The following is a 19,679-nucleotide window of genomic DNA, read 5'->3' as shown; positions in this document are numbered from 1 at the left end:
TACTTCTCTGAATCCTTTGAGGTACTGCTTACAGTTACTGTAAAAAGTGTCAGCCACTCCAGTGTTTGGGTTCGTTAGAAAGTCACTAAGACATGACACCACTTTAAAAAAATGTTTTAACTGAGCTTCACAGTGAAATACAGGCAGCTCTGTTATTTAAAGACCTTTATGTTAGTCTGAAAAGGCTAAGTGTACATAGTTCATATTGAGAAGTCCAATATTTTGCCCTTTCTGAAATATAATTATTTACACAGCTTTCTCTTGCAAATGGAAGACAAGCAGGTCGCCCCAAGATGTGCTAGTCTATTTGCAATTGCTGGGGCAGGTGACATGCACATGCGTGCGTCTGTGGGCAGCCTTGCTGGGCTGGCTTCCCTGACTACAAGGCTATTGTGAGCTGGCAACACTTTAAAGTGTGTGAGAATGCTGCACCCTGAGAGTGGAGGCCAAAGGCAAGATCCTTGTAAATTTCAATACCTTTCTCAACATCAGTCTGGCAGCAGGCAGCCCAACCTAGGGTCACCGTTGGACACACATTTGCAAGCTAGTAAAGCAAAACAAAGCAGAAAGCAAGGGGAAATTTAGGCCCACCAACCTTGAAGTCATCCATAAAAGGGAACTGCTTTACCAGTTAACAATTATCCTTGCCTGGTTACCCACAAAAAGTGCATCGTTTTTTCTTGGCTTGCCCCAATAGGTGCTACTTATTTTTTACATCAGAAGCTTCAAGGTAGGAAGTCTAAGACCCAAAGGCCCCTTTCTTGGAGATTAGAATGTTTAAATTGATCTCTGTTATTAAGGGGCAATTTATTTAACAGCTTTTATTTCATGAGTGATGTTATTAGTACCTAGCACATGCCCAAGGAGGAAGGCTGGTTTTATTGCAGGACACAGGAGAAGAGGGTTGTATAATTAAGTAACCAGTTTTCCATACCCCTGTAAGCAACAGTCAAAAGATAACTAAACTCACTATATTAACTTCCTCTTTGTGAGTGTTAAACTGATGTTGGCAGGCTTTTCTATTAAGGAAATTCTTTAAAATTTTCATTTTCTTGAAGTTGGTTTGATTGAGAGATTTTTTTTCCCCTCTCAGGAATACAATAAGAAATATTCGCTCCTCTCATGGAAATCATCTTTTAACTAACTTCATCCCCATCCTCTAGAATAGAATAGTGCCTGACACATAATGGATATACAATAAATGGTTTGTGAATGAATTTCTTGTCAAAATTAATGAACTCCTTGCTTCTTTCCATATATACAGAATTTAGATACATCAGAATAATAAAATGGAAATAAACAACCGTGAAGTAAAAAAAATCATGAAAAAAATTGAAAAGAATATACTTAAACATGAGCAGGAAACCATTTGCTGTGAATGGGCCCTTAGGTCACTCCTGAGCTTCCTGGCAGCCAAGTCAGAAGAAACAGAGTGAGTTTTCTAATTCTTGTAATCGGAAAAGAGGAAGCACATTATTTGTCAAAAAAGAAAAAGTTTATCCAGCTGTGAATTCTAAACGAGCTACATGATTGCCTTTTTCACAGATTTAAAATTTTTATTTTGTTTAAAACAATTATTTTCTTTGTCTAAAATTCTTCCCCAAGTATCTACATTAATTATTGCATGAACATTCGTATTATGTATAAATGAAGACAATAGTTTATCTCCTAATAGCTGAATAAGTCGTTTTCTATGCTCTCGCGATTAATAAACTGACATTAATAGGACCAGTGCCTCACATAGTTACAAAAATGTGGATTCTCCATAGGAAAATTTCTTTCAGTTTTAGAAAAAGTTAAATCAAAGATTCATGGATCTGGTTGGTTGGTATTACTTGATGAAAGTGAAAGAGACTCTACAGGTTTCTGAAATATCAAGTGCTATGGAAAAGTTTAAGACTAAAAGAATTTCCCAGTAGAATGCAAATGACCATGTATATATTTTTTCACACTTTTATTAGGATACTTTTATTAGATGGGTGCACATTTATGCCCTTATCTGCTTATTTTTAAATTGATAGAGACTTTATGGGGAAAAAAACCCCTCATAGACTGGAAATGAGAAGTTGCTAATTTTAGATTTATTGTAGAAAAATTGAAGGCTATTTTTGGACCTTCATGCTTTGTAAACCTATTGAAGTAGTATGTTACAAGAAACAGAAAAATAGCAAGTTTGGCATCTGTTGTTTGAAGGGACAGCACAGAAGTTGTTTTTTTTTCTTTCTGGCTTTAGACTTCAAAATAATTTAATAATGTCATAATGTATTGGGAACATATGACTAAAATTTTTTAGAGATAGATTTTGGGTCTTAAGTAATAGCTCATTCCATTTCTAGGAATTGAATAAAGAAAACAGTTCTGTGACGAACTGCAGTATTCATCAGGGCAGTGCAGTCTGTTTGGAAACAAAATGTCATGGTGCTTAGTAGAGAGCAGCCATGCTCGGCTGCAGCATGGAGAAGCTGTGTACTCTGCCTTGAATATGTAAGAAAGGTACATGGAAAGTACGTTTCCATAGCACTTTTAATCTGAGACTCCTAGGGCATTATTGAATCATGAATCTAAACTCACAGCACTGCAGCACTTGCCAAGGCTGGCTATCACGATTTTGCTAGAAAAACAGTCTCAACAGAGGCATTAACAGAGTCTGAAAATAGAAGACCAAGTTATGGATATAAAACAAAAAACCAATAAAACGGTGTATGTGGGTATATATGTATCTGTCTCCCTATATACAAACGGATAGATAAAAGTATCTGTATATAGACAGATAGAAAAGGCACAAAATAATTAAAGGTTTTTTAATTGACATGACTGGATCGTTAGTTTATAAAAGGCTATGGTAATATCTGGCACTGACCAGTAACTCACATCACAGAGGAAAATGCTGCATTTTGTAATTAAACCACCATTTGTAACATGAAATTTACAAATTGTAAATTTTTGTGTGTATTTTCTCCACTTTTAAAAATTACATTGACTGTATTCCAGTTTATATTATTTTAGATACTGAAATATGTTATCTTTATTCTATCATCTACATTTAAAATTAGTTTCCTTATGCAATTTAAAAAATGTAGATCCTTAGAAAAGCAGACTAATAGTTGAACCTCTTGGGGCAATGTTACGTTCAAGGGCTGGGAGAGTGATTCTCTCTGGTATTCAGGTGAACAACTGAAAAATCATGTTCTCTGTACATGAACGCATGAAATATTGTTAAATTAACTAACTATATACTTGCGTGCATAGCTTCTAGTTGAAATAACAAAGATTTGAACAAAATTTAAGATGAAAACATACTAACCATAAATTTATTTTTGTGTGTGTGTGGGAATTGGGAAAAGGATGTCCATACTTTAATTTTAACAACGAAACTCTTTGTTCTTATTCAAAAATGTAGTTTGGGAACTAATACATTAGGAACATCAGAGTGGGGACTAAATAAACAGAACTGAGGGAGGAAATGATCTGAAAATAAAACCAAAGAGATTATAGACAGAAATCACTGACAGAACTATTAGTGTGTGTACTTGAAATTAATAAGGCTAACTCATTAATCATGGCTTGATTTTTTCAGTCTGTGCCTCTCAATTTGTCTGTTCTCATTTCCAGGCCACTAAGTATTGAACACCTACTTTGAGTAATGCTCTCTCTCAGTTAAGCAGTGTGAGTGATACCTGGTGAGTAAGCCTCAATTCCTGCTCTCAGGAAATAGCAGGGGAAATAACACGGCAGTCTAAACGCAAACAACTGTTACCGAGATGGGATGTAGTCAAGGCCAAAGTAAAACTGCATGCTATGGGCACAAAGAGAAAGAAGATTCATTTTTAAAGGGAGATCGAATCAGAGGCAGCGCCAAAATTTTTGTATAAGATTAGAGGTGGCAACCCTGTTGGAAGGGTGGGAGTGGCCCAAAGACTTTTGTCTTCAATTTCTGTTTATACGACAATCACACTATTCTTATTTAGATATTATGTTTATTGTCTTTGTATTGCTCTTAAGCATTATGAGAAGGGGAGTTTTCTAACCCCTTACCTCTCCTTTGGTGCAATCATAGGATTAAGGGAAAAAGTGAGCAGAGCCTTGAAGGATGTCCAGAATAACTACACTCGCAAATACACTCTCCTGGAGAAGGACCAGCATTTGCAAAGACACCTGAAGAGTGCAGGTGGTTCTTAGGGGAAGATGGATGATCCTCTGCTGGAGTGAAGGATATGGAGGAAAGGTGGGTGGAAGGGAAAGAGTTGTCTTGGGAAATGAATTAAGCTGTAGCCAAGTCATGGTGGAGCTTGCATGCCAACCTGCATGTCTTGAAGTCATTTGAGAGTCACTGGAGGTGTTTAAGAGAAGTGACATGTTTAGAGCTATAATTCATTAGATTGATCCAGTCAAGTTTCTTCCTTGTTTTAGTTGTCACTAATATGAATTGAAAACATTATAATAGAAGAAAAATTCAGGACAATTTGTCTTTATAAATGGAATTCTTCATCTTTGTTGCTCAGTGCAAGTCATTTAGCCACCAGAAGAGCATTGTCAGGTAAGACTGTTAACTGAGTCCTGGGGAAACTCGCTGCTTTTAATTGGGTTCCTTGGGTTTTCTTTAATATGACCCAATTTAGATGAAAGAACATGTTCACTACCTGTTTTGTGGAGTATTCACAGAATTATGCTAGGACTTGCACATCAGTATTTATAGATTTGTTTTATAATATGTCATGTCATAATTAAAATTAGCACAGTTATACTCTCAAGGATTCAGAGAACTTTCTAAAGTGAGGTTTTCATCTTCATTGACTTCAAAGTAACACATGGGACATGAACATTGCTAGCCATCTCAGATTTATCCAGATTGAATACTTTCAGTGGAAGACTGAGTCCTGATTCCTTCTTGCTACTTTCTTGCTGAAAGAGAGAAATAGGTTACAGTTACTTTTCTACAGGGTGCCATAAATAAACATTCAAGGATGTTACAATTCAGGTGTTATTTAACAATTTTTAGACTAGTAAAATTACATCTTTCCCTGAAAGGCCTTGTTGAAATGAAAGTAACTTGCATTTAAATATTGGATATGCGGGCTTCCCTGGTGGCGCAGTGGTTGAGAGTCCGCCTGCCAATGCAGGGGATGCGGGTTCGTGCCTCGGTCTGGGAAGATCCCACGTTCCGCGGAGCGGCTGGGCCCGTGAGCCATGGCCGCTGAGCCTGCGCGTCCGGAGCCTGTGCTCCGCAACAGGAGAGGCCCGCGTACAGCAAAAAAAAATATTGGATATGCAATCAGTAAACGGCAATAATGTTTAATAACGAAATGCAAGACAGCCTTAAAATTGTGATTTTCTTTTAGTCACTGCATTGCAGTTGAGAATAAAACAAGGCTCCTATTAGTGAACAAAGGTTAGCAAGGTAGGGCTCTCGATGAAGTTGAATCAGAGCGGAGAGCTTGCAGTGCAGAGACTTCCTTCAGATAATACTTCACATTCAGCTTCAATCCACTGAACAAACATCTAGTGTGCTCATTAAGAAATTCAAAAGCAATGTAACAAGTGATTTTTGCCCTTGGAGAGTTTACTATCCAGAGAATACATTAATGATTTGAGTAACTGCCATTTATCAAGTGTTTGCTATGTGTCAGACACTAAGCTAACAAAGCGCTATGTGGATTAGTTTATTTAATCCTCACCAGAACCCCTTGAGGTAGGACAATCATTGTATGTATGCGTGCATGTATGTGAATTTAGATTTATTTATTTTTTTCTTCCAGTTTTATAGAGATATAGTTGACATACAGCACTGTATAAGTTTAAAGTGTACAGCATAATGATTCAACTTATATGCATCATGAAATTTTTGCCACAATAAGTTTAGTGAACATCCATTATCTCATATAGATACAAAATTAAAGAAACAGGAAACAAACTTTTTCCTTGTGATGAAAACTGTTAGGAACTACTCTCAACAACTTTCATGTATAATCTACAGTACTGTTAATTATATCTCTCATGTTGTACATTACATCCCTAGTTCTTATTTATCTTATAACTGGATGTTTCATTATCTTTATCGTACTGATGAGGAGTCAGACCCAGGGATGTTAAATGACTGCAGAAGGTTTTATGGGTCTTAAGGGATAGCTAGAGTCAGGTTTGACCCAGGGAATCTAATTCTGACCTAGTGCTCTTACCCAGTACTGGACTTTGCCTCTGAGAAGAATTTATGTGACACAGACACAGACTGTGCAAATCGGTAGAAGTGACACATTTTAAGAAAAATTTGTTTCCCAATGACCATTTCTAAGTGTGCTGTTTGGAATGCCAAAACATTTTCTCATAGAAATTGTGATACCTGGTGGTTAGTATTTTGTCTACCCTCAAAAAGCCTAACTACTCCATAACAGAGCCAGGAAAGTTTGTGGTTAAGAACATAAGCTTTAGCATCAGACACCAGGGGGACATTCTTAGCTCTGCCACTAGTTTCATGGCTTTGAACACACTCCTTTTTCTAAACCCAGGACCTCATTCATGGGTTAATGATACCTAATAAAAGGGTAAGGATCAAATAAAATAGTGTCAAGTGCTCTTAGAAATGTGCTTCACACAGGGAAAGAGACAGATATTATAGCTGATTAATCATGGGTCCCGAGAACAGAGGACAAACTTCCTTGTTATTTTATTTCTTTATGAAAATTAAAGCCATCTTTTATTGCTTTTATATTATAGTAGCAATACATGTTCATTGAAGAACAATTAGTAGATCATGTTAGTAATAATAACATTTAAATTGCCATTTAACCTGGCAATCACAGATAATCACCATTAGTACTTTAATCATTATTCTTTCAGTTTTTGTATTTTTTCCTTTCCACAAAACATGGGATCATTTTGCCTAATAATATTTAATAACCTGATTTTAAACCTAAATATATATAAAATGAACATTTCCCTCATTTCATTAAATAGTCTATAACATTTTTTTCCTGATAGTGTAGTATTCTTTGGTATGGATGTACCATAAATTCACTTAATGATTCCTTATCGTTGGACATTGAAATGTCTATAATCTTTTTTCTATTATGAACAATGCTGAAATAAACAACCTTGTAGGTTAAAAATGTATATGTGTTTTAAATTATTTTTAAACTAAATTATTAGAAATAGAATCAGGTGACCACTTTTGGTATTTCCTGCCAAATTATCTTTCATAACAGTTCGACCAATTTATATCCCTTCCAGCAATGTGTGAGAAAACTCATTTCTTGTATCATCGCTAACACTAGATAGTTTGATAGTTGCCAACCTGATGGGTGAAATAGTATCTATCATTTTAATTTTAGTTTTTTTGATTATTAATGATATAAGATGTTTTTCATAGTCTTATTGGTTATTTGTAGTTTTTTATGACTGTTGGTACACTTTATTATTCTCTTGAGGTAGTTGTCCTTTTATTATTGAGTTAAAAGTGCTAATTATAAATAAAGGCACAATGTTGGTCTCATATATTACAAATATACATATATAATTATTTCAGCTTCTCATTTTCTTTTAAATCTTATTTATGTACCTTTTGATGTATATGTACAGAGCTTTTTACTTTTTCATGTTTATCAGTATTTGATGTTTTTTCCCAGTTAAAAAAATTTTATTCAATCTAGAATTTATTTTGGTATATTTTATTATATAGGAATGAATTTTAATTCATTCAACAAACCTTAACTGCATGCCTACAATGTACCAGGTATGACTTTGCTTGGGGAATAATTGCTGTGTAAGGCAGGCAGAATTCCTGCCCTCAGGAGGCATTCCTCTTCAAGTGGCTCATTAGTTGATGCTCATACATTACTTTCCTCTCACTGACTTAAATTCCTCCTTTATTCCATACCAAATACATGTGTATAATCAGGTCGGTTTATAGACTTTCTACTTGATACCATTTATTTGTTTCTTTGTTTCTGTGCCAGGATCTCACTGTTTTAATGATCATAATTTTAAAATAATGCATTTTAATAAATAGCAAAGCAAGGACTAATTTCATTCCTCTTGCTTTGTTCTTTAATTTTTTTCTTGACTTGTCCCTTCTTTTTTTTTTTTTTACTGTTTCTTTTATTGTGGCATAACACGTACAACATGAGATCTTCCATTTGAACAATTTTTAAGTGTACAATTCAGTGGCATTAATTATATACACAGTATTGTGCAACCATCGCCACTCTTTTTCTAAAACTTTTTATCACCTCGAACAGAAACTTTGTGCCCATTAAGCAATAACTTCCTATAAACCTCCTCCCCCAGCCCCTGGTAACCTCTAATCTACTTTCTCTCTCAGTAAATTTGCCTATTCTAGATATTTTATATAAGTGGAATCATACAACATTTGTCCTTTTATGCCTGGCTTATTTCACTTAGTGTACTTTTAAGATTCATCCATATTGTAGCATGTATCAGAACCTAATTCCTTTTTATGGCTGAATAATATTCCATTGTAGGTAATACCACACTTTGTATATCCATTCAGCTGTTAGTCGTGTCCTTTGTATTTATACTTCTGGAAGAACTTTAGAATAATTTTGTCAAATACCTCTCCCAAATCCTCTAATGTCTTCTTACCATCCTCTCATATCCCTTTCTATGTACCTTTTATTCTATTAATCCTATCTCTCCAGGTTACTAGTACTGAATGCCTTCATACTGGCCCAAGCCTAGCACTGTACCTTGATCCTTGAACTTCCCTCAAGCTGCCCCATGCTTCAAAATTAACTACTTCCACCTTCATTCTCCTAATGAAAATGGACAGTTCCTCGGTGCAATTGATCTCACAGAAGTATTGGGAAAACCATCTGAATTATCCCTAAATTGTGAAAGTTAGATGCCCCTTGGTGGAATGTGTATTTTAGGAAAGGGGTATTTTATCCTTTAAATGAATTTAAATGATTTGCTATTTTTTAAAAATTCCAATAGCATAACAAAGTATCTTTTAAAATTTCAGTCTACAGGAGGGTAACTTACTTCTGAGTTGAGAGCTTCTTGAGTCTGCCTGCCCATCCACAGTATCTTAAGGCATTCCTGTTTTGTCAGATACTTTCTGTGTTTTCACTGATGAACTCAATAATTTTCTTTCCTTTTGGAATTCCTACCATAGTCATGACTTTATTGACCCCAGTGATGGTAGGAGTGTTGGAGGTGGTTTATGTGTCTGATTGGCAGTGGGTAGGTATAAATCAGGTACTATTTTAAAATAGAGGCTTCCTGTAAGTAATCAAATACTAAACTGTATATTCTGGTCCATAATTCAGGAATGGAAAAGAGAAATGAGGGCTTACATGGTATGAGACGGCTTCACGGGTATTTCAAGAATAATTTATTTGAAAAATATATGTTTCTTCGGTTCTTTGCAAAGGTAAGGACAAGCTCCTAAAAGAAAGAAACTATTAGATTGATGGTGTTTATTAGTCCACTACTGTACGTGTAATGGAAAGAGCAATGGCTTTGGAATCATGCAAAATTGGCTTAAGTTCCTGGCTCTGTCACATGGTAGCCTATGTTATCTCAGCCAGATTAATGTTTCCTCTAAGCCTTAGTTTCCTCAACTATAAAATATACCTCACTGAGATGTTTTAAAGTTCAAACAAGATAAATAATGTGAAACCTCCTAGCAATATGTAGTCCATTGTATACCCTCAGTGAAGATCAATATCCTTTACCTTCCTTCCCTAAATAACAACAAAAGTAGTCTGTATGGGGGAAAGCATTTGTAGTACTGAATGTCAATCCTTCTTGGTTAATAGCTGAATAAAGATAATGTCTTAATTTTTCAAAATACCTCACCTTTCCTATGTGTAGCTTTCATTTCATGCTTCACTAAATTATGGTGCTTGCAAAGCACCTTGAACTTTTCCAGTACAGAGCACACTGTAAGCAGGATGGAATTAACATTACCCCTGGTCTATAAATTATCATACCTACATTCTTAGTGATTGACAGGATACATGTTTATACAGTTGATGTCACCTAGGGACATATTCTTGCCTGAGTTCTACGGCAGTGTTTTGCCACCTGTAACTGTGCTGAATAAAAATGGTCCCATCTATCATTTCTGTAGCTTTTCCTCATAGAAGCAGTCTTGATAAGGATAAGAAATCCAGGACATCATAGCATCAACAATCTTTTCCTCTTCAAAGGCGTCTTTCAGACCAGGCTCTAGCAGTCCCTTACAAACATTCATTATATAAATCATCCACACTATTGCTTTGTGGGAGGTGAAGTGTTTAGTAAAAATGATCGTCTGAACACAGGTTGGCTGTGTGGGTGCGGGACAGAAATTTGGAGAGTGGAAAGTGAGTGCTCAGCATGCATTCATTGCTGATACGAAGTCAGCTGCATGCTTGGCTCATCCTGGGTACGCTTCTGCTAGCTTTTTGACTAATATATAAAATGCAGGCTGTTCTTTGTTAGAGAGAAATTTGTGAGTGCTATGAGCTACCTGAACACTAATGATATTAATTCTTAAGGTTAATTCTTGTACTGCATACCCAGTGGCACCCTGAGGTCTGGGGTTGAGAGGCTCTGTGTCATAGGATGAAGAAACCACCCCAGATTGAGCTCAGATTGAGTCCAGGGGGCTCGGTCTGACTCCTGTAGGGAAGTAAATGGTAAATAAGAAATTTGGAAGCCCCTCATCAGAGTGTATCTTCGCGCTAGAGAATGATTTAGTGGAGGATTGAGCTTTAAAGTTAATACGAACAGTGTATAGGATTTATATGAGTTATGCATATATATTAGTGTCTATACTTTTTGTTCTGTTTTATTTTGGTCATTGCTCCTAATCTGGGGCCCTCGTATCACTCATGATGCACAATGGTAGTCATGAATATATTTTTTTGGCGGGGGTGGGGACCTATTTCTAAAAGCCTAAGAGAAATCATATATGTTATTTATTTAAACTTTAATAATGCATCTTAGGCTACCAGCAATTATATTACCTATTTATTTATATCATAATGATACTTAATAGACTAATAAAAATATCAACCTAGCACAGCACCTGGTATATGTAAGTACTCAGTTAATATTTGCTAGATGAATCAGAATTACATAAACCATTTTCCATAGTTGAAATTCTTGCTAATTTGACTCTTTGATTTTTTTCTGATAAACTCATTATTTCTGCATTTGTTAAAAACATAATTTAGGGGGCTTCCCTGGTGGCGCAGTGGTTGAGAGTCCGCCTGCCGATGCAGGGGACGCGGGTTCGTGCCCCGGTCCAGGAGGATCCCACATGCCGCGGAGCGGCTGGGCCCGTGAGCCATGGCCGCTGAGCCTGCGCGTCCGGAGCCTGTGCTCCGCGATGGGAGGGGCCACAACAGTGAGAGGCCCGCGAACCGCAAAAAAAAAAAAAAACAAAAAAAAAAAACATAATTTAGAACAGAAGGATTATTTTTTCTAATGAAAATCTTATACTTTCCCATAGTTATATTTGCCCAAAAACATAAGCGCTGCTGTGACCGTTTGCACGAACTACCTGTAGTGAACATCAGTTATCTTCTGGTATCCTATACACCTTTTCCCTCCTTCCTTGCAGTACTCAGATTTTCCTCGAAGAGCCACCCCTCCTCTTGTGTAGCAGCTGTTAGTTGTGTGGGATTGAACTGCCTTCAGTTCAGGAGTGGGACCTGCATTGGTGTAGACCAATCAGTTGATTGCACTGAAAATTCAATCTCAAGCAGGTTAGGAGATGTAAGAGCACATGAAGCCCACCTTCCTGGGAGACTTGTTTTGGAATCATGAGGGAAGCCTGAAGATGACATTATGAAGGAGGGCAAAACCAGGAAAATTGTAGGAAAACAGAGCCATGTTCTTGATTGAGCTACACCTGAGGCCAGTCCTAACTCTGAACTTTACTGTTATGTGAGTCTCTTTTGGTTTTTAAACTAGTTTGTAAGAGGTTGTCTGTTCTTTGTAAGGGGAAACAAGAAACAAAAAACAACCACCTTAAATGATATACAGCCTTATCTTAATTATATTATTTTACAAGTAAGCGTTAAAAAATACTAGGTTCTCCGCAAAATATGTTAACTTTTTGCTTTTAGAGAGAGGCACACTTAATTCCAAAAGCACAATAATTTTCCTCTGCCTAGAAGACAAAGATACATTTATGTATTTTAGATTAAAAAACCACTAGAAAAACAGGTTGAAGTTTATGAGAAACTCATAAATATTTTCCTTTGTTTTCTTCCACCAGTACCCAAGCTGTTATGGGGTTTTGCATGGCACAATTCGTCTACTGTTACACGCACCTGAAATTTATCATTGCACCTTTTAGGCATTGTTCATTTAGAAAAAAACCCCTATTATGAAGGAGGTTGGAAAAAAAAAAAAGTCATGTCAACAATAAGTCCATTTAGGTAACCTTTGCAGAGTTGGTGTTTTTTAATGTCAACAAGTCTTTTGCTTTATATTCTGCCTTGGTTTCCATCATTGTTCATTTCAAAAACCTCCCCAAGTCAGATTTTTCATGAAGAATCATTTAAAACAAAATATATCTGGAATTCTACTTCTCATGACCTAGTTGTATCACAAGAGGGATCAAAGAGGTTTTGTTCTGTTTCTATAATCAGCTATTTCTTTGAGAGGGCAGATTCATAAGAGTTTGAATTATGCTTAGAAATGCATACAAGGCAAGCAGCTACAAGGCATTTTAATTACCTCCCTCCACTCCAATGGAAAGAAAAAACAGGCGTAAACAGATGTCTAAGTTAAATTCAGTTTGATTCTTTTAACATAGCAAATAATTGGAGTCTTTCCTTTCTTCCTAGGCTTTTTCTTTTTTCCTGTCTTTAGTCTGTTTTCTCCCCAGCTCGTCCCTTTTATTTCCTAAGCATTCACCTTTTGCTAATGTTAAGAGAATTTCTACTTGACAAATTCTTTTCCTTGATAGACGCTATAGGACATAATATTAATACTCACAAAGGGAACAGATGGCTGCCTTTGGAATCCCCCAATTATAGTAGTACCTTGCTTAATCTGAATTGACTAATTAAAATCCTCAATTAACTGGAATTGATAATTCAGTGTACACGACCCCTACGGTGACCTCATGATATGGTGAGCTTGCTAGTGAGTATTTAGAATTATCTTCCTGCCCTTTGTTGTGAGGACATGTACCTTACCATGAAAAGGCAAGGTAATTGACTCATTTAAGGGATTTATTAAAACTCTAAGAAGATCAAACCCTAGTATCCTAGGTTTGCTACGAAATCAGAATACATATAACCTAAGTTTCCATATTTTCAACATGTACATGTGTAACTTTAGATTAATCACTGCTACTTTGAGATTTTCCATTTTTCCATTCAATTTGATGAACATTTATTAACCTTTCAAAATATTCAATATACTATGCTAACTGTCAAGGCAATAAGAAAAAAAATGTTTCCAGTTACCATTGTTGTCTAAAAAAGTCACTCCAAAACTGATGGCTTAAAATAACAGCAGTCACTTTATTATGATCATAGATTCTGTGTGCAGGAATTCAGGAAGGGCTTAGATGGGTGGTTACAGCATTGGGTGCCTTATATGGTTGCAGTCAGGTAGTGGTTGGAGTTAGAAGACGAGGGAGCTAGAGGAGCTGAGGACTCTATTTTCCTTCAAGCAGCTTCAGGGCCTGTCATTGTGGTCTCTCTGAGTGGGATAATTTGGGCTTCCTTACAGCATGGAGGCATCGAGGCAGTTGGATTGCTTACATGACAGCTCAGAGCAAGAGGTTAAGGTAACAAGGTAGACACTGTAACACCTTTTATGACCTGGCCTTGAAAGTCATGCAGTGCCATTGCTGCCACATTTCATTGATTACAGGTGTGTCAATAGTCCCTTCAAATTCAAGGGGAAGGGAATTAGACTGCGTATCTCTTTGAAAGAGTGGTAAGTTTCTAGAAAAGCCTGTAGGACTCGAATGTGGTCATTTTTGGAAAATATAATTTGTCATGATGAATGAGACTCAATATCTTTTCCAAAGAAGCTCATACTCTAGTGGATAGAACCACAATTCTAAAACTGTGCATTGAGGTATTCCAGGTCTCTGGAAAATTCATAGGGTAGCTGTAGGATACTTTACATTTTTGAGGGAAACAATGTGACATCTGTAAGATATCATGTGAATTACTACTATTAAGTAGCTTGGATTTAATAAGTGGAACTGTTAGGCATTTCTTTTGCCCTAGTTATGCCATGAAAAAATTACAAAGATACTAAAAGATTATAGAGGCAGAGGAAGTTTAGGAACCTCTGGGATGAAAAACAAGACATAGACATTCCAACTACAGTCTTAGCAGGCCCATAACGGACATTTGTAGGGTCTGGGGCATGATAGAAATGAAACTACTAGCTTGTTCCTTTCTTTTCCCATTACAGCATAGGATCTCCCCCTTTATATCCAAGCTCTGTACCTTCTCCCCTACTGCAATAACAGCTTCTTTTTGGCCCTAGGAGTGAGCATACCAATGGCAAATCAGCTCTCTGGAGGAAGGACCAGGGTAAGAGGCCCGTGCAGAAGCAGATTCAGTGTGGATTTAAGCAAGTAATTCTGGAGTCCCAGGTATGTGATTTAGGAAAGGAGACCAGGGCTCTGGATGAGCATGCCCCACCGGGCCCACAGACCTCCAGCCCATGTGGAGGGGCATGGCTGGAGGGCCTTCTCAAATTCAGGATCCTGGGCAAGGCTGGGACCAAAGGAAGTACTGAGACTCAGCACAGAACCCAGCATATAACTGGTTCTCAATATATATGTGATGTATAAATTAATCCAGGGAAGATTCTGATAAGTATGATGTCAGAGGCAAATATTGGCTGCTGTGAAAACTGTAAACAAGAACCATTAATTGTGGCTAGGTATCTTGGAAAGCCTTCTGTGTGTGTTACCTTCAAGGATGAGGGATCGAAGAAGTAGGGCGTGGTGGCACAGTGGTTGGGAATCCGCTTGCTAACGCAGGGAACACGGGTTCAGTCCCTGGTCCAGGAAGATTCCACATGCCGTGGAGCAACTAAGCCCATGTCACAACTACTGAGCCTGCGCGCCGCAACTACTGAAGCCCACGCGCCGCAACTACTGAAGCCCAGGAGCCTAGAGCCCTTGCTCTGCAACAAGAGAAGCGTCCGCAATGAGAAGCCCACGCACCCCAACGAAAAGTAGCCCCCACTCACCGCAACTAGAGAAAGCCCGTGCGCAGCAACAAAGACCCAACGCAGCCAAAAATAAGTAAAAAAGAAAAGAAAAAAGAAGTAGGGGGAAGTGGGATGGGAAATCAGGAAAAGGCAGGGATTAACAAAGCTGCTAGAGGCAAGCATCAAAAGAAAACTATGTTCCCCGTCAGGGTGAATCTGGATTCGGTGGCTTCCTGAAGCACATAATAATTTGAGGGGCCTTTTTCAAAAAAAGAATACAGAATTAGATACAAAAAACACACACAAATTACAATATATGAAAGTTCATAAAGTCACAAGTACAAAAAAAATCTGAAAAGAGCAATTTTTAAATTACCTGTATGCCACACCTCTATACTACTTTTTAAAAAATACTGTTTTGGCTGTATACTCTTTGCTTCTTTACTAAATATCAATTTTATGTTCTGTAGAGAGACAAGAAAGATATTTTAGTCTTGATTGAATTTTTTTTTTTTTTTTGCGGTACGCGGGCCTCTCACTGTTGTGGCCTTTCCCGTTGCGGAGCACAGGCTCCAGACGCGCAGGCCCAGCGGCCATGGCTCACGGGCCCAGCCGCTCCGCGGCATGTGGGATCTTCCTGGACCGGGGCACGAACCCGTGTCCCCTGCATCGGCAGGTGGACTCTCAACCACTGCGCCACCAGGGAAGCCCCTGAATATTTTAAAAAATTATTAGTTTAAAAATTTTAGCACCATCGTTGTTAGTAATGTCATAAATTTTTACAACTGTTTTCAAATTGGGAAAACCTTTTATCATATTGTTGAACTGTGATAGACCTGCTTTCTATTTTTAGTATAGTTAAAGGTTTGTTCCCTTCAAATCAAGAAATTCTGATAAATTCTGTCTCACACAATTAGCATAAACTGTGAGAAATATGGACCTTTTATCATTGTATGTACTGCTTTTTAAAATATATTCCTGACAAGAGAAAACATCTGTTTTGATAAGATCTTGATGAGAACCAAATCCTCTGTTAAAATTTTACACACTTGGTATTTGAAAGAATTTTCTATGGATTAGCTTCTGGTTCCATACATTTCAACATCATCTCTCCACCATCACATGCCGTCAGAGCTGAGCTATGAAGGAATCACTGTCTGGCCCTCACCTTTGTGTCAGGAGGCCAGGAGAGTTGACACAGTGGGCTGTAAGGAGGTTCTTAGAATCTATACTCTATACTTGCATGGGGATAGCTGGTGACGACTTTCATGGGAGTATCTGTGAACCATATACATAGATGACAATGTACTGAAACTATATGTATCCCCAGCTGAATCAACCACCCCTTAATCATGTCCTCCAAAGTCACATGGCCACCCAATGTCACCTAGTAGGAGGAAATGCTGGAGTGGAAAGAGACAGTGGCCTGAACCAATTGCTGTTAAAAAATAGTTTACTTTGCACATTTTACAAAATCAGGTGCGCATGTGCACACAATGCTATGGCCCTCTCAGGACCTTAGAAAGGGCCCATGCAAATTAGGCACTTGAAGTTTAGACTTCATTCACTTAAATCCACTTCTGCTCACCATTCTCTCTATATTCACTAAAGAAGAGAAGTAGCCCAAACTGAGAAAGCGTGTTTTGTGACAGAACAGACACTGGCCTGGAATATGGACAGGAGCTTTGTCCCAGCTCTCTCAGCTCTGCTCCTTTGGGACACCCTTTAGGATTTACTCTTGTTATCTGTTAAGTTCTGGCCCTTCCTCATCTGCAAAAGGAGGTGAGAAATTGGAATTCCAGTTATGGGACCCTTTGTGGCCCCACCTGGAAGGTAAATCATATTAAATTATGCCAATTATGTACATTTTAATCCACATTTCCGTCAGTTTCCATCATGTTTCCATCAGTTAATACTGCCATTTCCATAACTCACACTAATGTCATCATTTATACAGTGATCAAGAATTTAAAAATAGTTTAACTCGACCATAGAGAGGCAGGTGTAGCACAAAGCACTCAGGAGAAGGGAGAACAAACAAGGTATCATTCTGGATACCATCACTAAAAGTACATTGGAACATTTTTTTCCAGTTTTAAAACTGTTTGTCTTTCGAGAAAATTTGCAAAAGTCACACAAGCTCCTTATAAAAACAATTCAAATGCAGAAATTTATATAGCAAAAAATAGAGATCTCATCCCCACATTTCACTCCTGAGGAGAATTACTGCGAACAGTTTAGACAAGTGTAGCCTTCCAGAAGTGGTCTATACCCACACAGTGGTAGGATGACATTTTGAAATATTAACTGAGGGTTTTTTTCCCCCTGTATTTCCTGGTGGTCCTGGCCTTTCACCCATTCCATAAACTAGCACATTCTGCATTCACTGCCTCAGGGAAAAGATGACCCAACTGAATGCGTTTAAAAAAGGAAGTCAACAACTTTTGGGTTGCAACATTTTGAGCCCTTGTGGGAATAGAAAAAGACTTAGGGAATAAAAAGAGATTTGGAAGAACATATGGTAAGTCAGAAGAAGCCTTAGAGCTTTCGAGACTAGATAAAAAAGCTATCAATTCTTGGGAGAAGAGAGAGATTTAGAGAGGAAGAAAGGACCTCTAGCTGCTTATGCAGCTTCATTCTGAAAATTAGAAAAAGGCCACATTTTGGTGAATGAATTACAGTAAAGTGCCTTGTTGAGCAGATCCTTCCCAAGGGCGGTGGCTTAGGTGGCTGACAACACTTTCATACAAAGACAAAAGCCCTTCCTTCTTCCAGCGGCCTTGGCGCCATGCCAAGGGTCTTGACTTTCTAGATTTCATCCCTACTCATACTTAAGCAAGTACCTTTGTGCAGTGTTTAAACCATACAACCGTATGCGGCATCCTTTTTTATGGGTTCCTGGGAAAGAAGGTCCTCTGCCCTGACTCCCCAACTCAAGTGAACTTGGTGGTGGAGAGATAGGATGCAAGCAGGTTTAGTGAATCTGAAGGTAGAGAGGTTGTGCCTGCTGTCCTGGTAGACCCTCAGGCAGGGGTGGTGTCAAGGCCCCACGAAATGCCACTGTGGTGTGTCTAGACCCATTGGACTTTAGACAGTCTCTCAGAATTTCCTACAGTGTAGCATGAATGGAATGACTCTAGGGAAGGGCATGGAAGTAGCCGGGAGAGCCAGACTCAGGAAGGGGAGGATGTAGAAATGACTGGAGTGATCCTAAGATGGGTGACCGGACAGGGTGAGAATGGATCCTAGGATCCTTGATAGAGGACAAAATCAAGGACAAGATGTCTCTTCACCCATATGCTGACCCTAAATAAACCTTCCTGGAACACAGCTGCAATATCAGGAATTAATTTCTATTACCACATAAAAATAAGGTTAAAACAGAAAATAAGTCCATCGTTTTAAAAAAGTTACCTTGCGGGCTTCCCTGGTGGCACAGTGATTGAGAGTCCACACGGGTTCGTGCCCCGGTCCGGGAAGATCCCACATGCCGTGGAGCGGCTGGGCCCATGAGCCATGGCCACTGAGCCTGCTGGTACAGAGCCTGTGCTCCGCAACGGGAGAAGCCACAACAGTGAGAGGCCTGCGTACCGCAAAAAAAAAAAAAAAAAAAAAAAAGTTACCTTTCTTGCATATTTGAATTTGTAAATCGAGATTCATACTTCACTAGCATTGTAATGCTAATAAAATTGTATGTACACTTGACAACATATTTGGAACAATCTTCTTGATGAGCACATATTAATCAACCGCCATAAAAAAAATCCCTTCAAAGTATGGCTCTGTGTAGCATTTATCTGACCATTTCCTGGATGTTTAAGTTGTAGTTATCAGTGTTTCACTCTTATGAACAATGCAGCAGTATTTATCCTTTTACATAAACCAACTATTGTTAGCACAACCTCTGTGAACAACTTTTTTGTGTACCTAGATGCCAGGTATTGAGAGAATTACATTCTAGCTGGAAATACACACACACACACTCCTATCAATATGAGAAATCATGTGCTGAAATTCATGTTCAGTTCAATTTTTTTAGCACCAATATCCTTTTATCAAGTGAAATATTATTTTGTGGCAAGTGTATACCTTAAAGCTATGAAGTGGAGGCACTCTGCATGGGTGGAAGTAGAAGGCTAAGAGATGTTCTGCTCTGGTCAACTCTCTCCACCTCAGTGCCTCACCTCTTCCCTGCCTCTGCCTCTGAGTCATTTCCAAGGTGTAGGGATGATACCTCGCCCCTTTCGATGTTCAGGGGTCAGGGATACCACAGACAAGATGTAGGATGTTGGCCTGGAAAAGGCAGGTAGCTTAGGTGTCTTTTATTGCTTTTTTGACTCTTGTTCTGTGATTTAATATCAACTGTTGTGAGGTTAATCGTGCTCTCCTTTGTGTTTCCATAATACTTAGTATATAATTCAATTACAGCACTTACCACATTGTTCCTTCCTGAAAATATTGTTCCAGAAGAGGAACATTTCCTTTAGCTTTAAAATCTGTAGAACTTATCCACAAAACTTGACGAGTACTAGTTT

The 19,679-nt window shown here is 38.1% G+C and overlaps 1 long non-coding RNA gene across 1 annotated transcript; it reads left to right on the top strand.

The window, feature by feature from the left end:
- Positions 1 to 1,191: 1,191 nt before the first annotated feature.
- Positions 1,192 to 14,785, top strand: LOC141276097 (uncharacterized). The gene is made up of 4 exons (XR_012325042.1): positions 1,192 to 1,432; positions 3,613 to 3,680; positions 4,058 to 4,225; positions 14,470 to 14,785. It is a non-coding gene; the product is annotated as an uncharacterized lncRNA (long non-coding RNA).
- The last annotated feature ends 4,894 nt before the right edge of the window (positions 14,786 to 19,679 follow it).

This window comes from Tursiops truncatus, chromosome 12, assembly GCF_011762595.2.
Source record: "Tursiops truncatus isolate mTurTru1 chromosome 12, mTurTru1.mat.Y, whole genome shotgun sequence".
Classification (NCBI taxonomy): domain Eukaryota; kingdom Metazoa; phylum Chordata; class Mammalia; order Artiodactyla; family Delphinidae; genus Tursiops; species Tursiops truncatus.
The sequence above is the reverse complement of the archived record's forward strand: the minus strand, read 5'-3'. Positions and strand labels throughout refer to the sequence as shown.